Raw genomic sequence first — 15,360 nt, forward strand, 5'->3', positions numbered from 1 at the left:
GAAGCTGGCAGAACATGGAAATTCAAACACTCTTCTTTGAAGCAAGACCAAAAAGTCAACAAAACTTACTATGCAAAAGGAATTGGTGTGTGTGTGTGTGTGTGTGTGGGTGTGTGTGGGGGGGTTACTATAAACAAAGGCACTAGATTCACGAGAGCAGATGAAGCATTTGCCAATAATCAGATAGCTAGCTGTATATAAGGATTTGGGCTTCCAGGTTAATCTGACATGTGACGTATTTTAATCACAATGGTGTCACTCATATATATAGGAATTTATTTAATCATTATTTTAAATCAATAAATATATAGAAGAAAATTATATGTATATTAATACATCACAAACCAGTGATATTTTCTGACGTGACAGCATGTCAAACACACGTGTTCCTACAATAACACAGTTAAACACATCTTGCATGAATTTGTATACAAATACGATTTGAGATAACTCGATACTTCTTTCGATTAAGCCCGAGTTCACTCTCAATGACAGACATCATCTAAAGTGAGTTAGGCTGTCCTCTTCTACTGGAAAGAAAAATCAATTTGAATATGTTTTAGTCCAAATATATCACAGGTTGTACGCGGGAAGGCATCTTTAAAGTTACAATTTCATATTTTTAAGTTATATTTTTAAAATGTATTAAAACGACGCCTTAAAGTCGATGCTATGTAAAAAATAGTCCTATTAATCCTATAATTCACTATTGCCAGTTGAGAAATTGGCAAATATACTTAAACTTCAAATTCAAACGTTTTAAGATAGCTATTCCATGGTAGGGAATAGAAAAACAAGGGAGGTAATTAGGAGGTGATTGTGTTATTATTTCCGGTGTGAAACATGTTTGAGTGTAAGAATGATAACTATGATCGTATAATAGTGAGTTGACAACCTATTGAGAAAAAGACATAGAAATAATTATGTTTTGACTTTCTTAGAAAATATGAAATTCTCGCTTTAAACGATTGAAACGATCTTTTATGGTCACTGCCTTTTTGTATACGGGGCCCTGGTTTTCGTCCGAACCTTGTAATGCGGTTTGGTTTCTGTTTCTAATTTGAGGGTAGCACACGATAAACAAGAAACGTTAGCTACACAAATCAGTTTCTGTTTATTGTTTATGTGAAGCTGCAGAAAAGTAGCACGTTAAACCCCATTTCAGTCCAGTTAAGTTTATTTGAATAAGTGTGCGCTTCTAGTAACAGTTTATCTTAAAATCGACAAATAAATATTATTGTAAATTAGTATTGATAATTCTGTAGACTTTACGCGCCAACAAGCTTCTTGTTAAACGTTTATTTAAAATCTCGTCAATATTGACCTATGAGGAAAAGCTGAAGGTTTTTTAATGAAAAAGTTAAAGATGCACCATTTTTGAAGTTTTGACAAGAAATAGCTGATTGCCAGTCCTTTTATTGAGTGACGTCCATTTTAACGTTAAACGATTATATAGTGCGGATTCTATATTTCAGCCAGCCTTTGTTCTAAGGAGTTGATTATGGGTTTATAATGTTCTAAATAATACTTTATATAACATTTCAAGCCAGAAAGAGACCTGCATATATTCATCTCTTACACAATACATCTTTAAAAGATATATGGCTCTATTCGTTGGAACCAGGGGCGGATTGGGGTCGGGAACCGGCCCGGGCTCCCGTGTCGGAGCGGCAACTTTTACTGGCCGCGGAGCCCGGACGTGAGGGGGGGGGGGCTGGTGCTCTCCCGCGTGAACATTTTGAAAAATGAACCCCAAATATGCGATTTGGTGCCATATCTGATTATAATCTCTGTCAAATTCAACCAGCAGACCAGCTATCACCAAATTTTGCCGAGGTCTTAAAATTGAATTTTTTTTGGATATACGAACCATTGGCAGACGTTTTTGGCGTATCCCCACAAACAGGGTGCAGGTGACTTAATAATTAGTAAATTTGCGGGCGACAGTGTCGGGTGAATCCGATGAAATTTTCGGATGAAATTCGGAATCCCCATTGCAAGATTCCGAAATCCGGCCCACACCCAGCACACCCGGCCCAGAAAGTCTATTATACCAGCCCATTCAAAACTCCAGTGATGGCGTGGCGGCCCGTTAAAGCCACCGGCCACATACAAAATGATCATCATCGCTCCATAGCCGGTCCAATTCCCCCGCCCCCCATATAATGTTTTTTGTCCGACCGGCCAAAGTGATTTATATTCAATTTGTAAAATTTTTTTGTCCGACCGGCCCTTCGGGCCCGATCGCCCGATGATCCAATCCGCCCCTGGTTGGAACCTTACAAAGACGAAAATGGGCCTAAAAGCTCATATGAATGTATACAAAGTGTTTTATATTCAATTTGTAAAAAGAATAATATTGTAACTTATAAACCCTTATATTCGGTGAAATACGTGAACAGTCCAGATTGAACGACAGTCATTGACGCCTGCTTAGTCCATTCTACACGGTTTTTTTATCATTATTATTTTGTGGTTGAATCAGCCATTACTAATTACTTTAGCATTCTCGTGTAGGATATGTTTTTCTTTGTGTATAACAAATGGAACCCGAAACCATAAAATATACTGATGATAAAATGTGTCTTAAATATTGGATATTAGGATCCCACATTTTCAGGGAAAGATATAACAACATTAATATCAATTGAAATGGGCCAATATGGAAATCTAATTGGTGTTTTTAATTTCGACTTTTATGGAAAATACTGAGTTAGAGATTTAGCCCCTTTAACAGAAAACAAATATTAATATATAGGTAACAGTTGGTAGGAGCAGGTATATAAATAACTGGAATCAATTAAATATTAACACACTAACAGCTTTTCGTCAGTCAAGTTATCCACAATTTTCAGGTCAGTAATGTGGTGATATAAATCTTTCTCAGGTCAGTAATGTGGTCATATAAATCTTTCTCAAATGGTTTCACTCAGTTTTCAAAGCCTTTTTTGGTTTTAGATATATTTAGACTTGAAAGAGGAATACGGAACAGCAGAGACAGATTAGTCCAGTGTTATCTTTTCCGAAGTTTTATGGCTATTTAGAGTTCTGGCGGCCAGAGTAGAGTTCCGAGGTGTTACACAACTTTTACATGTATTCCATTAAATGATAAATCGGTCAACAGCTTAATCATCATCTTTCCGAGAATGTATTTAAGACCCATCTACGACTTCAATGTATGTTCTGTATTAAAAAAATACCACCTTTTGATATCTTATATCAGCAAGAAATTCAGAATTATCGATACTCAATAGGTCGAGTGTTACTGTCTTAGCATGGTCAAAATATTATCTTGTTGTCAACTGAGACCCAGAAATAACACCTCGTTTTGATCCGGTTAATAATTCATAATTTCTGGTGTACTTTGGTTGCTTTAAAATCGAATTGAATTTCACCAACCAACGGTATATGTGACCATTGCTTTCATGTACATTGTTTATTAAATCAGCGCCATTCCGCGTCGATTACTGGGTCCTGTATCCTAAAGGGTGTGTGTGTGTGTGTGTGGGGGGGGGGGGTGCGCTATATTAACATCAAGGTGAATACCGTAATATATGGAATATTGCCATTGGAAACGAATGTCTCGTCAACACGTTACTTTGGTCGTTTTGAGACAAACATATGGTAATTTTATTTCCTATCTGCAATGCAGGATAGGGTAATTTTCCCCGATTCTTCGATATCAAGGGCCCTTTTACGTGCATGCCAATAAATAGGTGAACATCGCTTTTCGTAATTTCCCACAGGCGCCATCCTGATAATAGAAGCATGTACTAAAAAATGTATTCTTTGAACAAGAAAGACAAAAATATTTTCTTTTACAAAAAGCTGTATGTTCCGGAAGATGCAAGAATTAAGCGAATACTTGAAATTAGCGAACAACCTATAAAAAAGAGATTTGGGTTTACCATAGGGTTCAGTAAGTCCACACAATTTAGATTAATCACCAAAATAAAATAATAGCTCTTTAGAAAACGAATTAATGATTTACTCATTAGAACATGTGCAAATTAACATTATTTGTTACATTCCTTAAAGAGACATCCCGTCGTTAAGCAAGCAGTCACTTTCAAGAAGAAAATCAACGTAATTAGGTTTATAGTAATATCATATTCAAATAATACGGCAAAATCAAGTAACGACAATGGAAATGCGAATAGTCATATGCACCGAATATTGTTATGGTTTCAGTTTTGTCGCATGGTTAACCTCGTGGATTTTCTCTAGGTTTTGTTTACTCCTCTCTCTCTCTCTCTCTCTCTCTCTTTCTCTCACTCTCCGTAATATCATGTGAAATAAGTCACCATAAAATTATGGTGAAAATATTTCTCTCCGCAATATCCCTTGAATTAAGTATGCATAATTATGGTGTAAATATATGCCACGACGTGGTATTTGAAATACATAAATACTATAACTGTTCATTTTGTTTATTTTATCAAGATTATCAAGATGAAATCGTTGACTGTTGCTTTAGTGGCATCTTTAGCGACTGTACTTCCTTACTGCCACGCCTTCTGTTACACCGCAAACGCAGTCAGAATATTTGGTAAAGTATACATTTTGTTGTTGTTATTTCTGATTTCACAGTTAATATTGAAGAAGATAGCTGCATGAAAAAAAACCCCAAAGAAATCTATGGTGGCTGTTAGCGGTCATTCTATATTCTCGACTTGTCGAGTTGTGAAGGCGACATGTCGCAGCATATCAAGTCGAAATAATTGTATTTGTATTTTGTATTTTGTCCGCCTTCATTTTGTCGACTTGTCGGGTCAATTCTGTCGACTTGTCGCCTTTGACTTATTCAAAACCCGACAAGTAGACAAAATACAATTATTTCGCTTTGTCGTGTCGCGACTTGTCGCCTTCACAACACGACAAGTCGGACAAAATACACTTCGCTTTGTCGTGCCGCGACTTGTCGCCTCGAAAGTCAATCACTGCGCATGAGCAAGCATTCTTCGGTTAAGTATGGAAGCCTAATCCCGACGAGACGAGGGAGCAATTATTCAGTATTTGTTTTTGCTTGCTACACCTGAGAATTACACAGATAGGATTGAAATGATCGTTTGCTTAAATTTGCAGCTAACGGCCCGTAAAATTAGGAGTCTATATTTCAGAAGAGAGTCAGTTTTATATGTTGATATGTATTCTAATGCATGCTTTCAATATATATATATCGTAATTGAGAATACACTATGCTAGCTTTGCTATAATAAAAAATATTTAAAATTTAAATCCCTTTTTCTTAGGATGTTTCTATGCAAGTTTCTTTTGCGGAATACGCTAAGGCCTTATCTTGCCCACAACCCAATTTCAAATCTCCCTGACTTTGCCAGGAAATTTGCTGAAAATATCAGTCAAATTGATCCACTCTGAACCGAGATTTTACCGATTTTATTTTCGGCCTAGCCCCGATCATCATTACTAAAGTCGGTACGATAAAAAATCATAGTCTCGATTATCCAGTTCATGATTAAATCATGAATGGAAGTCGAACAGCAAATCGGAACCTAATCCAATAAACATCGCAGGCTAGCGATGACACCGGGGGTTGATTATGGTCTGGATAAGTTAATTAATGTCTAATTCATAATTTAGATAACATCTCAGGCCTAAAGATCATAATTATTACAAAACAAGTAAAGGTTAATTTTGGTCCAATAAAGGACGCCCGACATTGTTGCCTTGAGGTAATACGTGGATGAATTAAGGTCTTCAATTCTGTACATATACAGTACATTACGCGGTTACGTGTCTTTTTTCTTTGGATTCTTAATTTCAATGGTATTATCTTCTCTGGGATCTACAATCTTGGCTTTAATGCATTTATCTTGTGTGGCGGTTATGTGACGCCCCCCTCCCCGAAGGTACTTCAAATGTTTTTATGGGAGGTGGGGGAGTGGCGGTGGTAGTAGGTGTGTGTTTGTGTGTGTGTGTGTGGTGGGGGGCGGTCTTGATTTCAGTGTTATATCTATAGTCTCGTCTTTAATATTTCAAAAAAGCATTTGATTCAGTATAGCGAATTGGCCTTTTCTACAAATTAGTTAAACATAATATAAACGGTAATGTATATAATATTATACAATCTGTGTATCATAAAACAACTTATAAGATAAAATCTAATGATAAATTATCCAAGGTAATTTCTTCGACGGTTGGTGTCAAGCAGGGTTTTAACATGAGCCCAACCCTGTTTAATATATGTTAATGATCTACCAAAGTACCTTCAAATATCAGCTAGCACCCCGCTGCTTAATGGTAAACTGTTAACTCATCTTATGTTTGCGGATGATTTAGTTTTATTGTCTTCCAATGAGGCTAACCTACAGAATCAATTAAATAATTTATCTGAGTTCTTTTCGGATTGGCAACTGAAACTTAATCCGAATAAAACAAAAAATAATGACGTTCCTTAATTCTAAAACAAGTAAAAAGCAAAAGTGTGTATATAAATTTTATTTTGAAGAATTTAAACTCAAAAATAATTAACGATTACTAATACTTCTAGCTTTAAAACAGCATTTTGTGACCAAATGAAAAAAGCTCGACGAGCTTGGTATACGATAAGACAGAAACTATGCTGTACTGAATCCCTGGCCTCTACAGTAATGATAAAACTTTATCATTCTATTGTTAAGCAGATAGCCCTTTATGGGGCAGAGATTTGGGTTTCATACGTTATCAAAAACAAAAACATAATTAAGATTGACAGATGGGATAAATTTGAAGAAAATAGAAGTACGATCTTGTAAATCCATTTTAAATATGCCAGTAACATGGGATGTCTAGCTGAATGTGGTAATCATCTACTATCTCTGGACATATATCAGCGCACGCTTCTTTACTTCAAAAGATTCTTATCGGATGATAAAAACAAACCCCTTGACGCGTCATTTGTAACGGATTATGAACTTTCTTGTAAAACTGCTGGTTCAAGACAATCGTTTTGTCATAGCATAGGGGTTTTAACCAGATATTTTGAACTTGAACAAAATGACCTAAAATCTGCCACCGAAAAGAAATTTGTCGATCTTTTCCTAATAGTTACTGATCAACAAGAAAATTCACAATCGATCCATAAACTTCTGACGTATGGGAAGATTAAGCCAGATTTTTATGCGATACCCTTCTATCTGCACTCCGTTAAATCGAAGGCCTATAAAGTTGCGCAGACTTCGATTGGGCTTAGCACACACCATCTCGAGATAGAGAGTGGTCGTTATAAAAATATTCCGCCACATGCACGTTTATGTAAACAATGTAATAATAATAAACAAAATATAGAAGAAGAATACCATTTCATATTTGACTGTAATAAATATAACAATCTTAGAAATTCTAAATTTACGCCAATTTTCAAAAGCAACCGCACATCTCATGTAATATGATTACTGTTTTAAATCCTCCAAACGAAAATGCTAGTCAGGTTACCCGTTAAGCAACACCCCTGTTCAATACAATATGTTTATTATACTAAAATTTACGGTAGAAATAGTTTGTTTACTTTCCAGCTAGTTTAGATAATTTTCGTTTTAGCTCTATACTGATTTTCATTATACAGACCATCTTTTAATGCTTATAGATTATATCACATTGCATCACCCCAGATGCTATATTATAATCATGATCAACTTTTGTTTAAACTGTGTATGCTGTCCTTGGTGGATGCAATGATACAATAAAATCTTATTTATCTATTAATATGTGTATCTTGTGTGATGTATGTTTTTATTCTGAAATATTGGAATAATGTGTGTTTATTTTAGATATAAAAACAATGAGTCCAGTCGAATACTGCGAATTAGGAACAAAAAAGTGGGAGATAGATGAGCAAACAGTAGATTTAGCAACATGTGAAAAATGCACATGTAGTTCAACTGTTTTGAGTTGTTGTGGGTAAGTAATTGGCAACATATCTATATAGTATCATTGCAGAATTTAGCAGTCTTGAGATATTTCACTATAGTATAGGGGCGGAATTACAAAATAAATTTTTTAAAATCATTTCATGTTAGAGACATGCATCCAACGCAATAAGGTAGATCACGATGTGCAGTATATGGCTAGGGTGGATGCCAAGTGTAGCGATGTCAAGTCACTACGCAGACACTACGGTATCTTCGTTCGTTCATTCCTAGAGTTTTACGTTCATTTCCACCTAAGCAGAGGCGGATTCAATGGGGGGCGCGAGGGGCGCGCGACCCCCCTAATTTTCGACAGTGCCCTTTTTTACTGCTGAAAGTGCCTTTTCTCAGACTCAAACATGTCCGTTCCCAACCCGTTGTAGGGATCCCAAATGACTCAAACCATCGACTCAAACACACCAATCTGGGAAATAGCTCTTGGAATGGCTACAGATGCAAGGAAATGACGGATAATTTTCTTGGGACCCCCCCCCCCCAGCGACGTGCCCCGTCTCCGCGGTCAATGCCTTCATTTTGCAGCGCCCCCCCTTTTCAAAATTCCTAGATCCGCCCTGCTAAGGGTAGCCTATGGTATCTAGTTCGCTTTCTTTTAAATACTAACGCGGTCTGAATATATTGGTCTGATAACCTAAGTCTCACTCGGCAAACCTCGGCAGATTCCGTTAACCTGTAACACCCTTGCGAGTTACGAAAGAGTGGGTCATGTGGGCAGGGGCCCTGTGGTCATAACACAAGCATCAATTTTTAAAAAAAAAAGGGTCCACTATTAACCATATCCTAAAACTGTCACAACTCTATAAAAGTGAAATAAAAAGGGTGGGGTATATATAAAGTGACAGATCTTTTTTTTTTATTTTATTATTGATCACTTCTTAATAATTCCTACATGATTTTGTAGTCTATTAATTGGATTACGAGATGTAATAGTTCGTTTTGTGATACAATGAAATCCTAGGGGTCATTAAGAATTTAAAGGTAAAAAAGTGACCAGTAACTTAACAAGAGTTCAATTTTATTCATCATGTAGGCCTATATGTTTCACCAACGAATAAATAGGACCTTGGTTTGATTCACAATACATATGCTGGTAATCAACTAAAACACATTTGGGTGTACAAGAAAAAGGAAATATGCTATGGGGCGCCGTTTGTAAAATAATTATTTAATTTTTTTTATAGCAAAAAACATTAGATTTAACTCCGAATATATATATTTAGATAAATATTAGAACAAAAATGGCATATATGTAAATATCAAAAAATATTGTACCTAAAAGTCGAGTTTTTGGTCTATGAAAAACTTTAAATGTTATATCTTGATTTCACATCGCTTAGTTAAATATATAGCTAAATGTGCTGTTTTTCGTAGGTATAAATGCTAAATACTAAATCACTGAAAAATCTAAAGTTAAATATTTAGCTAAATATATAAACATTTAGCTAAATATATAAACATTTAGCTAAATATATAAACATTTAGCTAAATATATAAACATTTAGCTAAATATATAAACATTTAGCTAAATATATAAACATTTAGCTAAATATATAAACATTTAGCTAAATATATAAACATTTAGCTAAATATATATATTTAGTTAAATATATATATTTATTTAAATATATAAACATTTAACTAAATATATATATTTAGTTAAATATATAAACAGTTAACTAAATAAATAAATATCATGCTAAATATATATGTTTAGCTACATGTATAAATATTTAACTAAAAATACATTTGTGGTCCCGCCAATATTTCTATTATCGTAAGCGACACAAAAAACTGCGCATAAAATGATGACGTGTACCCGACAATAGGCCTACTAGCAATTAGAAATGGAAGCTGACCACGAACTTGTAACCAGAATCACGGCCGCGGTACTCCGTGCCGTTCGCACAGATCAAGGCAAGGTGCAGTCAATGGAAAGTTCTACACTACGTCATCGTTTAGTGTGACGTCGCTTACAACAATAATTATTTTACAAACTACGTGGTACGGTTGAGCTTTGTAAATTTAACTATATGTTTAGCTAAATATATAATTATTTATATATATATATATAATTATTTAGCTAAATATATAATTATTCAGCCAAATATATAATTATTTAGTTATATATATATATATATAATTATTTAGTTAAATATATATTTAAATATATTTAGTTAAATATATAATTAAATATATTTAGTTAAATATATAATTATTTAGTTAAATATATAATTATTTAGTTAAATATATAAATATTTAGCTAAATATATGTTATTTAGCTAAATATATATTATTTAGCTAAATATATATTATTTAGCTAAATATATATTATTTAGCTAAATATATATTTATTTATTTATTTTTTTTAGCTAAATATATATTATTTAGCTAAATATATATTATTTAGCTAAATATATATTATTTAGCTAAATATATATTATTTAGCTAAATATATATTATTTAGCTAAATATATATTATTTAACTAAATATATAAATGTTTAACTAAATATATAAATGTTTAACTAAATATATAAATGTTTAACTAAATATTTTAACATTTAACTAAATATATATTTAGCTAAATGTTTAAACATTTAACTAAATGTTTAGCTAAATATTTATATAGCATCAAATCTCTTGTTTTGGTCTTAATATTCAATGCTAAATGTTAAATATGAAAATAGAGACAAATCAAGAAATATTTATATATATTATGTTAAATATTGAATTTTTGTTGTATTTTTAGTTTAAATATTAAAAGTGAAAAAATTGCACAACAGTCGAGATTTAACTATATATATAAATTTAAATTAAATCTAGTGTTTTTTGCTATATAAAAAGCTAAATAATTAATTTACAAACGGCGCCCCATAATATGCTATGTCTGTTAAGGGAGTAATACTGTATTGCCTATTTAGAAAGGTAGCCCCTGTTTTATTGTTTTTATCTTATGTCATGTTTTTTTTTACAGAATTGGATATAAAGCAGGTGTGGTAAACCCACCAGAAGGGTGTGTTAAGAAAAATCTAGAAAAATGTTGTTACCAATTTGTCCAGAGTGCAAATGACGCTGTCACTTGTGGTAATCTAATTTGCCCCACTGAAGCCTAGAGAACCAATAAGATACACGCAATTAGTTATATAGAACCAGTTATATTAACTATAGATCCATCTGTAAAAATATTAACTTTGTATTTCAATAAAATGTGAACACAGTTGTCCTTCTGTGTTGCATATTTAAAATAAATTGGAAACAGCCCAAGTGAAATGAAATGGGGTCTAACGTCCCACTTTTCTGCACCGACCTAATGAAGACGGACATACGTCACGCAGTGGTCCATATAGGGAAATTTTACCCGTAGAACGGCGCTACGGCCTACTCTTATTTCGAATTCCAACTGCCAATGGTTATTTTACATGTACGCCAATTTGTATACGGGACCTCGGTTTTTCGTCCCACCCGGACGACTATACCAGGGGCGGATACAGGAATTTTGAAAGAGGGTGGGAGCAAACGAGTTTGTTTCCGAGCGAAACGAAAGCGAAATGATTTTGGACTTTATTCTTATTTACCAGAATAAATCCATGTCTAGTGAACTAAACACGCAATTTGTTACATCTAAAAAGTTTTTGATATTCTTATTGCCGACATTCCCGACAAAAATATAAGGAAAGCAGGAACCCTGAGCGTTCCCAGCCAAAATAATAATCATTCTAGCTCTTTGAAGCTTGATATATAGGCCTACAAATATTATACTTTCGAATATCGGTTGATTGTGCCTATTCAGAATTTATAACATTTTATATAATATGACAAACAAGTAGTAAGTTAATTGACAAAATATTTGGGACACTTTCTTGTCATTTTTCAGAGAAAAAAGCATGGCAAGGTGGACTAAAAAAGTGCAATTTGTTGTTTGTGATATGTTTATTCCCGTTTCATATGTTGACACAATATTGTCCGCGGCACGTTTTTGATTTCTTACCGATATGTGGTAACACCTATCATTCCCTGCAATGAGATTTAAGAATAAAAAAAAACCCGAGCCGACATAGCCAAATAAAAATTGTCCAAACTCTTTGAATCTTGATGTATACACATATATACTTCCGACGTTTTTATATAATAAAGGACATGCTGATTGTGCCTTTTGAGATTTTATAATATTTTATCAGTAGTAAGTTAATTGCATATTTATGTGTTCCAAAATGTTAAGCAGAGTTAGTATATAAAAGCACATAGTATACAAGAGCGATGCGAAACAATTTTCTTTAAACAGTAGTTAAATTTTAATTTTCAAAATGATCGGTCCACACCTGGAGCCGTTTATGAATCGTACTTAAAATCTCTCAAACCCGAAAAAACCACTGTCCCGACAGTCCAGATTAGTTGTTGAGTAAGCATAGAGTCACGAGAACCCTACAGAAGGATAAGTTTTTATTGTAGAGAAGGGACATATAAAAAAAGATAATAAAAAGGCTGTGTTTGGGGGGGGGGGGCACACCATCCAGTATACCTGTATTGAAAAATTTGATTAACAGATCACGTTTGATAGCGCCCTTGCCTATTTTTTTTTGTAAACAATGTTTTATTTCAAGGGCATGTAAAAGGACCAGGGAGCAGGCATAGATAGGGGCGGATCCAGAGGGGGGGTTTGGGGGGGTCGACCCCCCCCCCCCTCCCCCTGCTCACCTACATAATTTTTTTTGTAAATCAGTACTTTTTGTGAGAAAAGTTTCTCGGCCGTGTGCTTTATCCTTTATCGTCAGATGTGGGACAGCATGGACACTCAAAGCACGAGATAATGATATAGACATTATGTGATATCACAATTAATGCTTTGCATCCATGAAATTGAATGACAGTCATTGTATTAATTCATAATACAAATTGACATCAAACGAGGTGTTGAATTTCTCAGTTTAAAAAGCTCAATGTGTATGTATATACGCCAAAATGACCATAGAGACCATGCGGGAGGAGGGGGGGGGGATACATTGTCTCGGGAACCTGGCAAACCCCCCTCCTGCAAAAAGTCTTGAATCCGCCCCTGATAGATTATATTACCTCTCTCCTCAATATGTCCCCCATATAGCACGGCGTATACCCGTCTTCATTAGCCTGGATGGAATATTTCTAAAAATCTGAAATTCTTCGACAGTGTAGTATGAGGTTATCTCCCTTTTATACGCCAACTCTAGGCACGTTTAAAACAATTAGCTCATCTCACCACTGTCACCATTCCAATTTACAAGCGAATGTAGAAATTGTCTACCGTGATAGTTCAATAGAATATACTTATATGTATTTTATCGGGGCCCGCCTCAAAAGTTATTGTAACCCAACCCGTTTTCTGACCCCCCCCCCCATCCCTTTGTTTATTTCTTGCAGTGTCTATTTAGTTCGTCTTGTCCGCAAGACGTGCCTTGTCCCCTCGTTTGTCTTGTCGGCGTTTTGTTTTTGCATAAAGTGCGGTTCTCCCGCACTTAGCATTAGAAACATTATAAAAACACTTATTAGACACCATAATTATAAATAATTGAAATATATATTTGGACATTTATCATTTAAAAATGAAGGTTATAGAGTCGCAGTGGGATTTATATGAGAACTGTCGTCTGTGAGTGATCGGAATCTTTTGTCGATAATCGCTGACGCCACTGAACGTCCCGTTTGTTGATGGTTATCCCATAGAGTGTTCATGGTAGGTGTTGAATGAGAATTATCATCTAAGGCTGGACAGTATCTCTACCATGACAGACCGTCTAGTAAACGTTACCGGTACATTTCATTTCTTTCTGGAGTTGAACATCGCAGAAATGAAGAACACTTATTACTGAAACTCGAAACCAATAAAATGCATTAATACACAAAATTAATGTGAAAAAAAAGAAGATTAACTGACTCTGAAGAGTTGCTTTCTTGTTTGTTTTCTTTTACAATACAACAGTTGGTCAATCAGTCATCCACCACGTCACAAATTTAGTGCACTAAGACTTAAACATACATTATGCGAGAGCTAAATCTGATTATTGCAAGTCTTAATTTAGGCTTCAGATGTTATAGAAATTATAAATTATAAACAAGCCCAAAATCAACTCTGTAGACCCACGGATGGCTCGGCTACAGCTTGGATTTAAATAGGATTTCACTGATTGATTAAATCATAAATGGCGCCCCATGCGGAGATTATTAACCGTTAGATCGAGGCTAAATGATAGAGTGTACGAAGCGAGGCCGCTGTTGAGTGATGCCGCATGTCAGTCAATTTGATTGAAAGTTCGATATATACGGCCTTGATATTATGTTTATTTGTGGTTAAAATGAGAGTTTGGATGTCGGTATTATACGCTCTTTTGTCACTTGCGTTTACAGAAAAATTATGGAAATTGATAAACATCGCAGCTAACATCACCCCAGTTGTATTGCAGACCCATTGGATCACTGCAGTGTTTCCTTCCCGTTTGTCTGCTTCGGGAGTCATGTATAATCACGTTACAGTACAAGAGTACACACAGGCTAACAAGAAGTCGGCTATAATTATGCCTCATTGATTTGGTCCATTCCTTTCAAACTTTCGCTTCTTATCTATATAATAAAAGTCATATTTTTTAATTCGTAGTAAAAATAAATGTGATACGAAATTGAACTGCAACCCCGTCTCAAGCCATTTAAAAAGGTTACTAGATAATGGAGATTATGTAGGTGGAGTTAACGACTGTCAATCAAACGATCGGCCAAGCTGAAGATACATTTGACTACCATTTCTAGTCAAATATTACAACGATGATAACTTTGTTCAGAATAAAGTAATTTGACTGAAATCTTCAATATATTCTTCTTTCATCGTGTACTTTTGAACTGTTACAGCAAGAATGGCCAACTATCTATAAAAATCTCCCATAATGTATCTAATCACTGTTAATGAGAAATATATTTAATCCATAAACACGAAACATTGCACATAGTTTCTTATTGTATTGGCGTATTTGATACATTAAAACAGCAAAATCTTTATAAAAAAAAACCGAACAATTTTGAGTAAATTCTTAACTTAAGTCTAGGAATGCTTTGTGAACTTGGGGCCTTAGCGCCAATCACAACTCAAAGCAACTAGTTCTAGTCAGTTGCCAATGTTTAAATTTCTGCAATTCGCTTCAACTGGATTAAGACTAGTAATTATTTCCCCTTATTTCATGAAGTGCGAGTTATAAATAGACAATTTTTCCCTTAATTTTTTCTCTCCCTCTTCTTGCATTTTTTAGCTGACTTTTTGATCTAGCGGACGGATAGGGGGTGTAAAGTGTCTTTCTGCAGAGCAATTATTGTGTCGGAAGTGAGATATTTAACATCAAATCCCCGTAGCAAAAAATCTAAACGGTCAACCCTCTACAAAATTATGATGAAGAGATTGCCAAATCTAGGGCCTGTTTC

The 15,360-nt window shown here is 34.6% G+C and overlaps 1 long non-coding RNA gene across 2 annotated transcripts; it reads left to right on the plus strand.

Annotated features, from left to right (window-relative positions):
• Positions 1-2,804: 2,804 nt before the first annotated feature.
• On the plus strand, positions 2,805-11,146 carry LOC126829892 (uncharacterized). 2 transcript variants are annotated; one of them, XR_007683573.2, is made up of 4 exons: positions 2,805-2,855; positions 4,444-4,549; positions 7,770-7,899; positions 10,898-11,146. It is a non-coding gene; the product is annotated as an uncharacterized LOC126829892 (long non-coding RNA). The 2 variants fall into 2 exon arrangements; XR_007683575.2 differs by having other exon boundaries at positions 2,838-2,887.
• The last annotated feature ends 4,214 nt before the right edge of the window (positions 11,147-15,360 follow it).

The sequence above is a fragment of the Patella vulgata genome, chromosome 1 (genome assembly GCF_932274485.2).
Source record: "Patella vulgata chromosome 1, xgPatVulg1.2, whole genome shotgun sequence".
Taxonomy (NCBI): domain Eukaryota; kingdom Metazoa; phylum Mollusca; class Gastropoda; family Patellidae; genus Patella; species Patella vulgata.